The 17,318-nt window shown below is 43.8% G+C and overlaps 1 protein-coding gene across 1 annotated transcript in view; it reads left to right on the plus strand.

Annotated features, from left to right (window-relative positions):
- PCSK1 (proprotein convertase subtilisin/kexin type 1) overlaps window positions 1-17,318 on the plus strand; it is a 583,826-nt gene that overhangs the window by 501,737 nt on the left and 64,771 nt on the right. The gene's annotated exons all lie outside the window — the stretch shown is intronic.

Genomic DNA, 17,318 nt, shown 5'->3' on the forward strand with positions numbered 1-17,318 from the left:
CCACAGTGTTTGTTGTAAGAGGTATTCCCAACTGCACTCTGTGATGCTGTTCATCACACACCTCCATGAAGTACTCCTCCCAGGCAAGGAAAAAGGGCAACACCCACATGAAGTACTCAGTTATAGGAATGTGTTTCCATGCTATTGGGTATGGGAATGGTACCACAGCTGTTCCACATGCAATTAGCAAGTGCGGGGACTCCAAGTGGTGCACAGGCCACCAGCTGCTCACGAGCATTACCTACAAAAGGCAATATGATGCCTATACAAAACAGATGTATATCCTACATCTGTCCCAGAGAGAGAGAGAGCGAGAGAGAGAGAGAGACACACACACACACACACACACACACACACACACACACACACACACACACACAAAACAGACAGACATACACACACACTGAGACTGATGGAGTATATCAAGTGAACTAAAAACAAAAAACACAGCTATGTCAAACAACTAAGCCTGTAATGGAATATAGTAGGGGGCATGTAAACATGGAAAATAGGAAGTTCAAACAATATTATGTCTCAACAACACATGCTGTACTGATATATTGCTAAGCAGAACCTATAGCCATAGAAACTGTCTGTCTGTAGTGACATAGGACACCCCAGGAAAGGATGGCTCACATATGACCACTATTGGAGTGTGTGTTGCATAATACTGACTGTGACACTGCTAAGCCATACCCAGTGCAAATCATATCATCAGTAACTGCTACATCCAGCTCTGACTTGTGCCTGTTTTTCCAATGCCAATGTCAATGTTTCCAACCCATATAACATAGCTGGTCTCACTACCCTCTTTTAGACCTTTGCTACCACTCTTAATGGGTCTCGTCTGTCACAAATCACACCTGACACTCTTCCCCACTACCCACATCCTACCAGTACTCACATTTTTACCTCTTCCACACACTTGCCATTACTCTGAACTGTTGCTCACAAGTATTTACACCTATCCACCTTTGAAAACTGTACTCCCTGCATCCTCACCATTCCTCCAGCCTCCCTCCCATTCACACACATATATTCCAACTTAGTCCTGCTAACCATCATTCCTCCCCTGTCTAGACCATACCTCCACCTCTCCAGGGTTTCCTCCCCCTGTTCCCTACTCTCACTACAGACCACAATGTCATCTGCAAACAGCACAGTCTTGGGGGACTCCTGTCTGACTATGTTTGTCAACCTGTCCATCACCACTGCAAATAAGAAAGGGCTCATAGCTGAACCATGATGTATTCCCACCTCCACCTTAAACACACCTGTCACTCCCACTGCAGAACCCACTGCTGTCACATATCCTGTAGCATTCTTACGGATTCCTCCATCACTCCTGAACACCTCATACAATACCACAACTCCTCTCTAGGCATCCTGTCATATGCTGTCTCTAAGTCCACAAATACACAAAGCAGCTACTTCCAACCTTCTCTTATGTCCCCATCAACACTCTCAGACCAAACATTGCATCTGTACTGCTCTTTCCTGGCATGAAACCATACTGCTGATCAGTAATCCCCACCTCCCTTCTTAGCCTAGCTTCCACCACCCTTTGCCATTAACTCAAGCTGTGACTGATTAATGTTATCCCTCTGTAGTTACTACAGCTCTGCACACCACCCTTATTCTCATAATCAGTACCCAAACACATTTTATCCACTCCTCATGCATCTTGTCATGTTCCTAGAGTACAGTAAACACTCCAGTTAAAACGACCACTGCCATTTGTCCTAAACACATCCATGCTTCCACAGGTATGTCATCTGGACCAATAGCCTTTCCATTCTTAAACATCTTCATAGCTATCCTTACATCTCCCTTGATAATCTGTTGCACATCCTGACTCACCATACCCACATCATCCAACCTTCTCACTCTCTCATTCTCTTCATTCAACAGCCCATCAAAGTACTGTTTTCACCTGCTTGACACACTCTCCTCACCAGTGAGTGCAGTTCCACCATTATCCTTTCTCAGCCTTATCTACTGCACATCCTTCCTAGCTACATACCTCTGTCAAGCCAATTGGTACAGGTCATATTTTCCATCCTTGGTGTCCAACCTAACATACAATCCTTCAGATGCCCCATCCTCAGCCTTTGCTACCACTCTCTTTGCCATGTACCTCATCTCCCTATACACCTGTCTACTTTCTGCATCTGTCTGACTTCTCCTTGGCCAACCTCTTTCTCTGTATACTCCCCTGTACTTCCTCATGCCACTACCAGGTCTCCTTGTCCTCCTTCCTCTGTGCAGATGTCACACCAAGCCTCATTTTACTCGTATCCCTTACTCACTCAGATGTAGTTACCCATATATTTGCTAACTCTTCACTGCCACCCACAGCCTGTCACAACTCTTCCCTGAACTCAACCTCACAATCACCCTTTCTCAGTATCCACCATTTGATATGTGGTGCTGCTCTTACACACCTCCCCATCTTCTTGATCAGCAACGTCATCCCACAGACCAACCTTCCATGCTGCCTAACTACACTTTACCCTGTCAGCACTTTACAGTTACCAATCCCCTTCAAACAGGCCCACCTGCATAGTAGATAACCCACCTGTGTGCATCTTCCTCCACTCTTCTATGTCACCCTATGCCGCTCGGTCTTGTAAAACTATGTATTCACCACACCCATGTCCAACCTCAGTTGCAAACTCCACCACCATCTCACCTTCTGCATTCCTTTGCTTAACACCATACCTACACATTACTTCTGCATCCACTCTGTCCCCTTCACCAACATGCCCATTGAAATCTGCTTTGATCACCACTCAGTCACCCTTGGGTACACTCATCACCACTTCATCCAACCACACCAAAGTACGTCTGTCTCATCCATCATGCACACAATTAACAGAGCATATGCACTAACAACTGTCAGCATTACACCATCAGTTCCCAGCCTCATGAACATCACTGTACCTGACACTCTTATCACCTCCACAAACACTCTTGACATAATGTTCCTTCAGGTTAACCTCTACACCATTTCCCCTCCCATACACACCATGATAAAACTACTTGTACCCAACTCCGATACACACAGCTGTACACCTCTTCCATCTGGTCTCTGGCACACACCCTTCCTCTGTCCAGCATATCAGCTAGCTCTGTCCCCATATCAGTCATACTCACAACATTATCAGTTCCCACCCTCACTACCACACACCTAGCCTTTCACCTCTCTGCCTGCCATATGAGCACTGGACATCCTCCAGAGTATGTCTGTGAATGCAAAGGCTACTGCACTATCAAATGACATATGTGTGTTACAGCAATATGAAGAAAGTGTCACTAATTGTGGCCCATAGCCCACCAAGATGTCCTGCCCTAGCAGGTTGACATGACTGACTGAGCATTCAACCTATTGTACCTATTTCAGTTACCAGATGTTACCTGTAACTGATGTGTATGTTCTTCAGTTGGATTGCACAGGTTGTATGTCATATGAAATGATGGCAATGTTATGACCTGATTTCTGAGGACTCATGTGATATATCACTAAAACCTGGCATGCTAACAGGTGTGTGTACACATACTATATCCACTGTAAGCTTGGGAAGTTGTTAGAGTAACCAGCTTTGTTATAAAATACATGTACTGCAGGTTATGTAGTCTGCACCTCCAATTAGGACATTACGTATGGCCCCAATTCACAGGCCAACCCAGTAATGTATCAGACAAACATAGGAGTTGTGAGGAATAGACCAAACATATGAGCCACACATGTAGACATTCAGCAAAACCCTTTACAGTTGGGGGGTATGTTCTGTAGGAGTTGACACAGTGCTATACAGGTGAACAGCAATACTTTACATGGGTGCAGTGTGTGCTAGGTGAAGGGCCATTACCTACTAACACCACTCACGTATCCCAGAGGTGTATGTTAGTAGTAATTGGTAATTGGAAAGGACTGCACTGCATGATGCTGAGGGACTGTCCAGAGTGTGTATGTCATTGTCTGACTATGTGTCGTGAATACCCACAGTCGGCTAATGTGAGGTCTGTGTAATCCCTTTGAGGCACCTCACCTGTGTGTGTGTGTGTGTGTGTGTGTGTGTGTGTGTGTGTGTGTGTGTGTGTGTGTGTGTATACCAGCAAACCTTATAGTGCCGGTAGTAATTTACATATATTGTTTTTCCATCACAGGTGGACATGGTGGCTGCGGTCCCTCCTGCTCTGATACTGATATCAGTGTCTCTGCAGAATCTGAACATGATGATACTCATATTGAGGCACAGGTGGGGTTGTCAGGTGCTGATACTGTGCCATCAGTTGGCATCCCACTATTGTCAACTGCATCCCCGCACACAACCACAATGCCCACACATACCCCGTCTCCAGTGGTCGCAGATAATGGATAGTTGGCAGGTGGTGGCATGAAGCAGGCTACTGTGGTGACTATGGTAAGTGAGGGTGCAGGCACTAGCCATAGCCAGAGTGCTGCCAAGGTCCCACACAGGCAGATGGGTAGGGGTGTTCAGAGGAGGATTGCAGCCCATCATGCTCCTGTTGCAAGTGCCATGGTAGCAGTCACCAGACACATGTTTCAGGCTGTCATGGGGACACAGGCACATAATAAATGTAATACCAGACATATATGCAGGGTTGTCAATGAGCATGTCCCTGGTGTTCGTAGCAATATGAACTCACTGCAGCCATCTGTGAGCATACTGGGGTCATGGATAGATGGTGGGGAGAGACCTTGGCACTCCTCGACTGTGGAATATTTTTGCTTGAGCATTTAGCAGATGCTGGCCAGCAGTCATGTGGCTGTAAGGCAGCACTGCAATCAGCTGAGGGTCTACATGGCCATGCACCATCACATTCCCATGCTGGTAGTACCACAAGCACTACTGAAGGGGTGTGTGCTGTCCATGCCATGATGAAGCAGGCCATGGACACATGATCCTGGTCAGTCCCAACAGGGATGCGAATACAACAGGGAGCAGTCACTAGTGTGGAGTAGTACTGCATCTGGACTTGGCCCTGGTGGTGTCAGTGATACCCTCGGCAGGCCCAGTTCCCATGTCCATGGCCATAGATGGTGAACTGTACACCCTGCCATGTATGGTCCACAGCTGTCCAAAATACCCCTGTGTAGGGCATCCACATGGCATGACTGTGTACATACACACATACACACACACACACACACACACACACACACACACACACACACACACACACACACACACACATCACCATCAGAAAAGCCAGCTCCACACACACCACACACACACACACACACACACACACACACACACACACACACACACACACACACATACCACCCCTGCACTGCCCATTTAATGAACACCCCCAAACATACACACATGATGTCAACTATGTATCCCAGCCTAGGCTTCAGGCAAACCCACGCAACACCCTGTGCATATGATGACACCTGTTCCACAGCCATGCCATCCATACCATCGAGGCAGGGACATACTTATATGGGTCTGATGCACAGGGTGACTTTAGTAGTGTGTAGCTATTTAATGCTGTGTAAGGTGCTGTCATCTGGAATTTGTAATGGGTACACATCATGGTGTATGTGTACCTTTTCAGTCATGATGCATTATTGGTGCTAGTAACACTAAGCAAATGTGTTCTCACATGCTGTATTCTGTTTGTGTTTCAGGTGTCTGTGTGTCAGCAGGATGTGGCCTTACAGACATCACCAACAAGGGGGTATGGCAGTGTAGTAACACATTAACTATGTCATTGTCAGGGTACAGCTGTATCTGCACACATTTCCCAGGTCTGTGTAACAGTTCTTGCATGTGCCTCACAGCTTACAGAACTGAGGGGTTGTATCTCAGTCTATGGTGGCTGACATCAGCTCTAGTATAGTGGACAACGGTAAGTGTGGTGGGTGGAACACACCTCAGCCTGCTAACGTCCTCAACCCCAGAGGATATTGTGTCGAACAAACACACAGAAAATACTGGTCTTACACACACACACACACACACACACACACACACACACACACACACACACACATGCACACACAGGATCACAGTTGCCAGTGTTGTGTTTGGAACCCCCACCCATCAGGTTGTGGTCCCACACTATTATGCAGTTATTGCAGGTGGCACAGGGCTATTAGTGTGATGAGTGTTACAAGGTACCTGTAAGGTGAATAACATCACATGGCTTTGTGGAGTATGGCAATGGTGGCTGTACTGGGTGTGAGAGTACTCATAATAGTGTTGCATACAAGTCTACACACTCACAACCACTGCTATACACACCAATGCATACACACACACACACACACACACACACACACACACACACACACACACACACACACACACACACTTGCCAGTACTGGCATTAGCAAGCCACCCTATCTTGTTATTTCTACCATACTATTCTATACTGTTGCATAGGGCTTATAGGGCTGAAGAGTGTCTACAGATACCACTACAGTGGATGCGAACAGCGGACCTCATACAGTAAACTTTGGAATGTGTACTGTGTGTACCATGGCATAAAATATGAATCCATGCCCATCCAATGGATGTCATTCGCACACAGACACACACAAGACAGTCTTATCTCACACACATTTGCTAGGACTGAGATTAGAACCCCTTCCTATGTATTTATGGCTACTACATTGCTACGCATTTATTAGATGTGCCACAGAGGTTATGGGGTGACACTTGTCCAAAGGTGCTTCTAAGGTGAGAGACATCACCAGGGCTTGCAAATTATGACAATGGGTTATGTACTGGGTGAGAGGGGCCACAAAATACTGTAACCTACACATATACACACTTATACACAACAATATACACACACACACACACACACACACACACACACACACACACACACACACACACACACACACACACACATACACACACACACATTTGCCACGACTCATATTAGAACCCCTAGTTATGTGGTTATTGGTATTATAGCATTATGCAGTTACCGCACACACCATAGAGCTTATAGGTTGTGGAGTTTCCCAAGGTACCTATAAAGTGAATAACATCTACAGCATTTTTAAGGTACAGCAATGGTAGTTGTACTGGGTGAGACAGGCCACCATCTACTTTCACCCACATGTTTACACACTCGCAAACACTTCCAGACACACTAAAGCACACACACACATTTGACAGTACTGAGATCCATAGGTTCAAAGAGTCATGGGTGTGTACATATCAACTGGCCATGGAGGCTTTATAATGCTAGCCCATGGGAATGCACTGGCATCATGCCACCTGACTATACTCCTCACCCCAGTGTGTCTGCTGAGTATAGTCACTGGAGTGATCCTCAGGGTGGGTATTCTATTCCCCATCCACTCCTCCTGATTTCTCTTGAAGAGGGCCAGTGATGTGCTTGGCTTGACATTTATGTGGCATCTATTCCATAGCGTGACAAGTCTTTGAGTTGTGAACCTGTCCCTCTAGCATGTCCTGATGATTGTGAGGATGGGGTTGAGGTATCTGGGGTATGTTTTGTGGACAGATTGGTTTCCTTGGATGTAGCATTCCTGACAGGGTTGGGTCAGACATGGCTGTGTATGTCAGGCAGAGATCGCACCTAAGCAGCCAATATGAGACAGAGATTCATCACAGTTGTTGGACTCTGTCCATATGGGGAAAGTGTGTGGTACCTAAGATCCTCTTTGTGAGGTTCATTTGCAGCTTGTCCTGTTGTTGCTGGTGTCCAGTGGGGTACATGGCAAATGGGCCATTGTACACACTGATTGGCCTACTGAGGGGAGTGTACAGGGAATCACTGTCCTTTTACTTCCTTGATTCAGCAACCTGAGTCAGGGGAAGTGACACATGGAAGGACTTTCAGAAGACAATGGCACTGTGGCGGTCACCATAGAGCTCACTGTCAGCCTGTGTTCCCAGTTCCATTATACCAACATTAGTGTTCAGTGGACTACCATCAATGTAGTACTTTATGGGAACCATGTCATTCCGAAAGGGGATGGCAGCACATCATCTTGCATTGAGCTTATGTAGAGGGTTTTTACAATAGTCATAGGTCTCAGAGAACCCTTTGTGAAGGATATCAACCTCACATAATAATAGCACCCACCTTGTAGTCATCTACAAACATTGTCAGCCAGGCGCCTTTGTATTGGACTGGTCCTCAGAGGTGTGGATCCCAAACATGAGGGAACCCAGGTCCACAACCTGTGGGACTGCACTCGTGACTGTTCAGCAGTCTGATATGGAGTCCACTGCTTTCACACTGTGGGTTGTATCTGTGAGCCAGTTTGCAGGCCACCTACTGATGTAGGGGTGGATGCCTACCTGAGTGTGTTTGTGTATGATTCCTGAGTGGGGAGTGATATCCAGGGATTAGATGGGCAGCCTATATTGTTATCTATTCCATACTGCCACATAGTTATTAAAATTGCACAATGCTTATAGGGCTTCAGAGTGTCTACAGGTCCCTCTATAGTGAATGACAACTGTGGGCCTTATAATGTGGACACTGGGACATGTACTGGGTGGCAACAGCAAAAAAGCAGCAAAACCCACCCCCCAATGGATATGGTTCTCACACAAACACAACAATCCCCCCAGCCAAGATACTGTTCACACACACGCACACTTTTATATGTGTCAGGACTGAGATTAGAACCCTTATTTATCTATTTATGGCTACTACAGTATTATGCATTTATCACACAGAGCATGGAGCTTATAGGGTGAAGGTTGTCCAAAGGTACTTCTAAGGTGAGGAACATCACCAGCCCTTGTAAAGTATGGCAATGGGTGATGTACTGGGTGAGAGAGGCCACAAAATACTTTAAACTACACATATATACACTTGCACATACACACATTTGCCAGAACTGAGATTAGAACTCCTACCTAACTAGCTATTTGTACCATAGTGTTATACAGTTATCGCACATGCCAAAGAGCTTATGGGGTTGAGGTCTGACTTAAGGCACTTCTAAGGTGAATGATATCTACAGGACTGCTAAAGTAGGGAAAGGGGAAGTGTACTGGGTTTGAATGGACCCAAAAGCTTTAACTTCTAAACACACACACACTTTGATATTTACCAGACCTGAGATTAGAACCTAACTAGTTATGGTGTTGTATTATAGTGTTACACAGTTATCACATGTGCCACAGAGCTTATAGGGCTGTAGCCTGATGAAAGGGACTTCAGTGGTGACAGACATCTGCAGGACTGCTAAAGTTGGGCAATGGGAAGTGCACTGGGTGGGGAAGGCCTGTTCATTCCTAAATCTCACTAACATTTCTCTAAGTGTATGAGCATGCCCAGTGTGACCTTCTATAGTAAATGTGGGACTCTATTTCAGGGATTGGTGTACTCCAGTCTGGTTTGTTTTGTGCTACAGCCATACCTCTCAACCTGTTGGTGCAGGATATCTGGAGACAGCCTATCAAAATGGGGAGACAATGGGCCATACGGTGATTGTGGCTATTTCTCTCAGTAATGTATAGGTTGCTAGGGTTACAGGGCTTGTTTTAGCAGACATCTAACATATATGATGTTTAACACTGTCATAAATTGTTTCAGTATCTCGTGACATACCTCTTCAGATCATCACAGTGATTTACCAGAGGAATACATGATGGGTGATGCACACACCAAAATTATGGGCCAAATGCTATGCATTCTTTCACAATCCAGCCTGTTAAAAGATGTACCTATGAACAATTGACTGCTGGAGCTGTGGAAATGGTCCAGTATATTGGTAATATATTACAATGGTGGAATCTCTGTGCATTTCTGTTCTGGCCTGGTCTGATTTCCAGTCCACAGTTGGGCATATAAGTTAGACAGGAGCAGGGTCACAGGCAGACTCCAGATAGATTTGTTGAGGATAAGATATGTGGGGGGGTGTCCTGGGTCAGATATGTTGGCCTATAGCTACCAGTACTTTGCATAGGGGTCTTTTCAAAGGTTGACTCCACTTGGTGGGTCTTGTGTATGTCAGACTGTTTGACCAGCCTGGAGGTGTGTGTGTGTCTCACATATATGCATAGCTCAGCTCATTTTTCTTGGATGGCCACATTTTGGGGTCAGGATGTTGCATAGGATGAGTGATCAGGGAAGTGTGTGTTACTCCCCATGGCTGTGGGCCAGGGTTCTGTGGATGCAGACATGTCACCATCTTCCAGGGTTAGGACTGCCTGCAATGAGTGTATTTCCATGTTTAGACTCCTCACCCTGCCTGTTGACTATACAGAGTATCACAGAATGTCGACATTCATGACTCATATATCTTGTCAGTTACCCAAAAGTGTGGTTTTCAAGGAAAAGTGTTTTGCAAGTCACTCAGGGTTGAAGTCAGATATTACTGACAGTTGACATTGCAGTTTCAGACTTCATACCCATTAGACATTCCATGCTACTACAATCATTCCGTCAACTTTATAACATTATTAGAGCAGTATTTCAAAGGTGTCCTTCTCTTTGGACCTTTTTCACCCCATTATTCATGGCTTTGTCCAGATTTCTGGCTCTCTGACACTGGCTGGTTTTCTCCTAGCAGTTAGCAGCATGGCTTTTCTTTGCATTTTGTAGAGCAGCATGGCTTTTCTTTGCATTTTTAGACTGTGTTATGTTGGTGTTATGGACCCCATGACACTCCCTAACAGGGTACTGTGGGGGAGGCATGGGCATTTGCTATTGGCCTGTAGGCCAAGTGTGAAGGATGCAGGCAATCTGTAGCAAGGCAGTGCATTCTGATGATCATATGTTCCCAGGCTGCCGGTAGTGGACAACCCTGGGATGGCACCAGTAAGTTGACTGTTGGTGTTACTGACAATTGCTTTCTGTTTGTGTTGAGCCATCAGTCTAGTTGATGGCTGGATGCTGTTTAAGGCTAAGGGACATGTTACTGCATTTCTATGGGACTATGTACACAATACACATTTGCAGAGACTGTGCTGATATCTGCTTAACATTTTGGTCCCATTTAGCATAGTGGTGTGCCCTATCTTTGGGACTACAGGCATAACAGTATTGACCACAGGTCAGATCGTTCTGGCATAAACATTTGTAGTTTCAGACTTCTTACCTTTCAGAGCCATACTGCCACTACCAGACCTGCTGTGATATCACTGTGTAAAAGTCTGTAGGTGGGGATTTCATGGATGTCACAATATGGGGGACCTTGTCAGACATTTCTGTATGGTTTTCAACAGCTGATCTGCTGGGTGAGGCTGCGGTGGAAATGGGACGCCTACTTTGACATCCATGCATGTGACCTGTGACCCCCCCCCCCCGCAGTTATTTGGCTCACCATATATACTGCAGTGGTATTTCTCAACTAGGGTGGTACTGCATAGTGTGGGTAGGCCAGTACTGGGAATACACTTCCTGCTGTCCTACAGAGCTGTCAGTTGTCTGCTGCTATCCCAGTAAGCCACCCCATCCCCTTGCATGCTTGAATCAATACCATAGATATGCTATCAGAACATTCCACTCCATTCATTTATTTTGTTAAGGAGACTGACTTACCTTGTGCCTGAGGCTGTTGTGAGGCCAGTGCTTGAGGACTGACTATGTTGGATGCATGCTTTACACTGCCTATACATGGTAAGGTATAGGTGGTGTGATGTTTGGCATCAATTTTACTGTGTGTGCGAGTCAGAGAGAGAGAGATCAGTCCCTCTGGCCCTACAGTGTCAGTGTATGTGCTATGCGTTGCCTCTTTGCCAAGAACAGGGCATACTGGGCATGCCTCCGTCTGCCTTCAGGGACAGGCTCAGGATGTTCCTCCTCCAAGTCCCTCTGTGCCTGCCTGTAGAGACCTTGGCAATGGTGGGGGGCTGTCTCGCTCTTCCCCGTTGTGTTCCTTCTGCAGCTGTTTCCACAGGATCATACTGTGTAGCATGGCACATACTATCAACATGTGTGCACATGTGGCTGGAGAGTACTGCAAGGCTCCACCAGATATGTCAAAGCAGTGACTTGAGCATCTCAGACACATGCTCTATAATGATCCCGGTTTGTGGGTGTGTCTCATTATGTCATTCTTGTGTGGGTGTGTGCGCATTTCTGATGGGTGTCATCATCCACAGCTCCAGTGCGTAGCCAGCATCCCCAGCCAAATGGCCATATGGGATGTCCCCACTGCCAAACGCCTGGTATAGTTGTGAAGAATGCCAGATGTGGGAGTCATGATAGCTTCCAGGGCTGCCAGCACAAGCATTCATGATAATGCCCTGGGCATTGCACATGACCTGGCAGTTGATGGAGTGGAACCCCTTGTGGTTTAGGCAGACCCTACCCTGGTCACCGGGTGGTGCTTTGATGTGGATGTGCATGCAGTCTATGGCACCCAGTATCTCTGGGTATTTTGCTACACAGTGGAAGAGATGCATATTGCTGGTCCTCTCCTCATGGGTGCTGGGAAAGTAGATGTGCTCAGCGGCATGTGGTCGCATGGCATCCAGAAACTGGTGGAGTATTCTGGATGCAGATGTCTGTGAGACACTCATGATAGCCCCAGTTGGTTTTTGGAAAGTACCTGTAGCTAGTATTCTTAAGGCTACACATACCTTGGTATCCACTGGGATGGGTTCCCCTCTGTTGGTTCTGGGTCTGAAACAAGGCCGGCATAGCTCAACAAGTTGCTGAAGTATGTCCCTGTCCACTCTGTAGCACTCTACTATCTCCAGATCATGTAGCCCCTGGTAGGTTACCTGGGTCTGAACACTCTTCTCCTCCTTCTCAGTCTGAGTTGGTTGTCATCATTATCCTCCTCACCACCCTCAGTCTCTAGCACATAATGATCGATCAAAGCAACAGCAGCCCCTAACATTGTTTTGTTAGTTTTGTCAGTTTAAAATTCCCCCAAATGTGTACACCAGTGGTGTAGAGTTTGTGGGAAAAAGCATACTGAAAGGTGTTTGCATAGTTTATAGTAGTGAGCTGGGCTGCTGTCTGTGTAATTGGCTGATTCTTATACATTTCACCTGCCTTCCTTTCCCCTTGATTGCCTTCCTTCTGCTGTTTCCCCTTCCCATTTCCTCCCTGTGTAAGCCCAGATGCATACCCTGCATACCTGTTGCTCAATTGTAAACATTTTTTTTTTGTTAGGCCTGGTGCGCACCACACACACCCATTTAGCTAAAGTAAACACTTTTAAGCAGAACTGGCCCTCCCCTGGACAAGAACATGCACTTCATTTCATGAAATAAGTCAATACAGCCTCAGACACACCCCCTTCCTTAGCTGTGCTTAGGTAAGAGCAATCACAGGCCACCAAGCTCCAGTGTGCTTACAGCAAGCATGACACACCCCCTTTTTATGTCATCTGGCTCTTCTGTCTACACTGTGGTGTCGGTGCATCTACATGGTTAGGTGCAGTCTGACACTTAGAAGAAATTTGTGATTCAGTATAAATCCGCTCATTTGCATACACTGCCTTAATCCTTAGCAACCACTAGTCCCTGGTATTGTTTTCATTCTGCATTCCATTGACTATAATGGCAAAATGCAGATTTCCATTAAAATTGCTTTTTCACATTTTGTTTTAATTTTTGGCACAATCCCATTTGCGCGCTGCTGCCCTATGCTTAAACGGCCGAGATTGGCCAAAAAAAAAATAAAGGTTTTATTTTATCAAATTTAAACTATTCATCATGCCAATGACCATATATTTGGCCATTGGCATGCCTAACAGTTGTAATACATGCTTTATTTTGAACTGTCATGTCTCCGTTTTGTAATTTGCAGAAATGTGTTCAGCTAGTAGCTGAACACATTTCTGACTCTTACACTATTCCTGCATGGACACCTGCCTGCTTCCTGAATCACTAATTTACCTAATTTGCATGGTTTTCACCAGCAAATAAGGTTATTAGCATTATTCAGTGATGTCCATGCAGGAATAGTATTGCCGAGCTCGTGCACAATAGATCAGGTGTTTGCTGAATCGCTCAGTGGTCATATTCCATGCAGGAGCACCTACACTGTTCCTGCATGGCCTAAAAACATTGATGTATCACAGGGATGCAGTTTAGTCATATTAAAGTTTTCACACAACATGATTCATGATAAACAGTAATTTCTGAAGTTAGGTAAGTATCCTTTAAGTTTTTAATATCTGCCTATGTTATATCTCAACAAAATGTTAGATTTTATGTCAGAAAGTTTGTTTTACCTTAATTCTGTTTGTTCATCATAAAATCTCTATTACTATGTGAACTTTACTGAAGTACATTCTGGGCTGGATTCAGAAAGAACAATGAGCATTAAGCACCGTGGTTAAATCGTACATTTAATTTGACTGTAACAGACAGGGATTCAAAGATACAGTAGCTACAAGGAGGAAAGACCTCATGATTTGATAATTTGTGTGTCTCCAAATGACTTGGCAATTACTGCAAACACTAATGAGTACTGTGATGTGGCAATCACCTCTGGTAGCCAGTGCATCTCATTGGCACAGGCAGCCGTCATTCATTCCTACACACACATGGGCACATTCCAACACACACACACACACACTGTGTTAATTCTCAGTTGCACCTAAACTTACAGAATGTTTATGATTATACCTCTCAAAACTGACCTGTCCTTCTTCATAGACCTTTACAGTCTGTCAATAATGTAAAACATTAGTATTTCACAATTTTCTTTTTCATAATATACTTCTTTCGATTCTCAGCTGGAGCACCTTCTGTGTGGAGTCTGCATGTCCTCCCCACAGTCGAAGGGCATTTGAAAGACATGCATGAATGGGCGTGCCTTCGTTGAAGGTTGGGCATCGGGCTGGCACCTCGGCACTGTAAAAATCTACTGCCAATCATTAGCGGACCGGAGTTCCGCTGTGGCAATCCTTACCAGCAAAAGCCAAAAGAAGAAGAACAACTTTTTGCTAAAAAAAAATGTTGATCTATAACTTTTAATGTGACACAGAGTAATATTTAACAGTCCCGGGTGTCTAGAGTTCCCATCCCCCATAGTCTAGGGGAGTCCACCCACATGCACATATGCACACACACACACACATGCACATACACACACCTACACACACACACACACACACACACACACACACACACACACACACACACACACACACACACACACACACACACACACACACACACACACACACACACACACACACACACACACACACACACACCTACTTTACCTATCCCCTAATTAACCTCTGAGACTACTCATACCTTTGCTTACATACTGTACTGCCACACATATACAAACATGCACCCCCCAAAAAAAATGCCTCTCTGTTAAACTCCCTGACACTTACCTTTAATGCGGTCTTTTCTATTGAATGTAATGGGTGAATGCAGACTTTTAATGCAGCTGGTGATTTTTATTCACACAGCTAAACAGTTCTATGAATCACTGTGCTGTATAAATCTCTTACTGCATGCATTTCTGGGAGAGAGCATGTGACTCATTATCATAGAATGCTCCCCTGGAATGCCTTCTTAGCTTTGTGGGAAGCTGTGAAGACATCTCACTGCAGTGATTGTACAGAACATGTAGAATCATCGCAATAGCTTTGTCTACAAATCAGAGAGGGCTATCTATTGCCAGTTAAAAAATGACCATGTTAGGGCTTAGTGTTTATGGTATCCCTTTCTGAATCACAGGGAGGATATGTATTTACATTGTATCTGCCTTTCTTTGTGGTCAGGCCTTGTAATTAGCAACACAAATGAAGGCAGCACAGTGTCAAGTAGGATCCCGTTTATTCAAACTAATAAAAAATAAGTAAAATATACTAAGCGCTTTCAGCCATAACCAAAGTGGGCATCTTCAGAGTACAATTGTCATAAAAAGCAACTTCCTAATATACACAGTAAGAAACACAATGCCCTAATGCTGTAACCAATGAATGACTACAATTAATTGATGTAATTAAATGAATTAGTTAAACTTCACTTATTCTTAATTAAAATACAATAGAATAAAATAAAATAAGTTAATCTAAAATACTATAGCTAGACTTATTGACCTATATACATTAACAATGACTTAACCATACTTCATGTGATAATATATAATCAAAGTAAACGTTGAATTCTACAACTGCGCTATCTTCCCTGTAACAACGTTAAACACAGAGGGAACGCAGTGCAGTCTCTGAATGACAGGCTTTTATTGTAAATATAATCCAGACAGAAAAAAAACACTGTGTTCAACTGAGTGAGCATAAAGAGTTAAACGCTTTCACCTACTGAATGTAGGCTTCCTCAGAACTGTGCTCTTACATTTGTAATGTGCTTAAATAACTTATTTGGCGCCATTTTCTACAAGCAGCCCTTAAAGTTATATTGCTCAATTAAAAATATATTGCTCATTTAAAAAGTTAAAAAACAGAAAAAATCACATTCTTCATTATAGAATACATCAAACTGAATAATTGTACATATTCTATATAAAATAAATTGTGTTTAAAAATACAAGTGCAAAATCACAAAGTTTATATACTACATTAAAAAATAATTTATGTATAATCATTTCTTATAACAACAATATTAACCCTTCATTTAATTCTTGCATCTAGTGTTCACTAATCATATTACAGATCATCGTATTTTTGTATATTTGTATGTTTGTATATATTATGATGTTTGTATATATTATAAAGTTGTTGCATTTTCCTAACTGATAACTATTACCATAATTTTATCTTCTGGATGCTCTGTGAATTAATATGGGTTTTAAAGATGTATTGTTGTTCAACCCCGGTGCGGTTGATGCATCCGTATACAATTGCCACCACACCTCCTTATAACTTAACATTTCCTTCATACAGCCTCCTCCAGGATTATTTCTAATCTGTTCCAATATTGCAAATTTGAATTTATGCATGTAGTGGATACTTTATAGGAAAAACAGAGAGAGCTTTTAAAAGGAGAATTTACGATCATATGTACAGTGTAAGAAAGAAGGACAAAAACAACGCCTTATATAGACACATAGAAAAATCTGGTGAGGAACATAAATTCAAATTTGCAATATTGGAACAGATTAGAAATTATAAGGAGATGTGGTGGCAATTGTATACGGATGCATCAACCGCACCGGGGTTGAACGACAATACATCTTTAAAACCCATATTAATTCACAGAGCATCCAGAAGATAAAATTATGGTAATAGTTATCAGTTAGGAAAATGTAACAACTTTCTAATATATACAAACATCATAATATATACAAACATACAAATATACAAAAATACGATGATCTGTAATATGATTAGTGAACACTAGATGCAATAATTAAATGAAGGGTTAATATTGTTGTTATAAGAAATGATTATA

Source organism: Protopterus annectens, chromosome 2.part2 (genome assembly GCF_019279795.1).
Source record: "Protopterus annectens isolate FY-2018-M chromosome 2.part2, PAN1.0, whole genome shotgun sequence".
Taxonomy (NCBI): domain Eukaryota; kingdom Metazoa; phylum Chordata; order Ceratodontiformes; family Protopteridae; genus Protopterus; species Protopterus annectens.